At 46.0% G+C, this 1,232-nt stretch overlaps 1 non-coding gene across 1 annotated transcript; it reads right to left on the bottom strand.

The window, feature by feature from the left end:
* Positions 1-1,159: 1,159 nt before the first annotated feature.
* On the bottom strand, positions 1,160-1,232 carry TRNAN-AUU (transfer RNA asparagine (anticodon AUU)). The gene has a single exon. It is a non-coding gene; the product is annotated as a tRNA-Asn (tRNA).

Raw genomic sequence — 1,232 nt, forward strand, 5'->3', positions numbered from 1 at the left:
TGGTTCGAGCCCACCCGGGAGCGGTGTTGTGAGATCTCAAAAGTAACGTAAAAAGCCAAAGTTTTTCCACAATACCTGACAACATTTAAAATTCTAAGCTTCCATGGCGCAATGCTTAGTGCGTTCGGCTGTTAACCGAAAGGTCGGTGGTTCGAGCCCACCCGGGAGTGGTGTTGTGAGATCTCAAAAGTAACGTAAAAAAGGCAAAGTTTTTCCAAAATACCTGACAACATTTTAAATTCTAAGCTTCCGTGGCGTAATGTTTTGTGTTTTCGTCTGTTAGCCGAAAGGGTGGTGGTTCGAGCCCATCCGGGAGCGGTGTTGTGAGGTGTCAGCTGTAACCCAGAATATAAAAGTTTTTCCACAATACATGAAGACCATTTAATTTTTGGGCTTCCTTTTCGCAATGGTTATCACGTTCATCTGTTAACCGAAAGGTTGGACGTTCGAGCCCATCCGGGAGCGGTGTTGTGAGGTCTCAGATGTGACGTAAAAAGTCAAAGTTTTTCCACAATACCTGACGACGATATAATATTTGGGCTTCCGTTGCGCAATGGTTAATGCCTACATCTGTTAACCGAAAGGTTGGTGGTTCGAGCCCACCCGGGAGTGGTGTTGTGAGATCTCAAAAGTAACGTAAAAAAGCCAAAGTTTTTCCAAAATACCTGACAACATTTTACATTCTAAGCTTCCGTGGCGCAATGTTTTGTGCTTTCGTCTGTTAACCGAAAGGGTGGTGGTTCGAGCCCATCCGGGAGCGGTGTTGTGAGGTGTCAGCTGTAACCCAGAATATAAAAGTTTTTCCACAATACCTGAAGACCATTTAATTTTTGGGCTTCCTTTTCGCAATGGTTATCACGTTCATCTGTTAACCGAAAGGTTGGTCGTTCGAGCCCACCCGGGAGCGGTGTTGTGAGATCTCAAATGTAACGTAAAAAGCCAAAGTTTTTCCACAATACCTGACAACATTTTAAAATCTAAGCTTCCGTGGCGCAATGCTTAGTGCGTTCGGCTGTTAACCGAAAGGGTCGGTGGTTCGAGCCAACCCGGGAGCGGAAAGCCTAACGCGCTAACCATTGAGCCACTTGAGCTCTGAAATTAAATGGTCGTCAGGTATTGTGGAAAAACTTTTTACGTTACATTTGAGATCTCGCAACACCGCTCCCGGGTGGGCTCGACCCACCAACCTTTCGGTTAATAGCCGAACGCGCTAACCATTGAGCCACGGAAGC

The sequence above is a fragment of the Phalangium opilio genome, unplaced genomic scaffold (genome assembly GCF_054372755.1).
Source record: "Phalangium opilio isolate 3A_F unplaced genomic scaffold, DU_Popi_V2 ptg001170l_1, whole genome shotgun sequence".
Classification (NCBI taxonomy): domain Eukaryota; kingdom Metazoa; phylum Arthropoda; class Arachnida; order Opiliones; family Phalangiidae; genus Phalangium; species Phalangium opilio.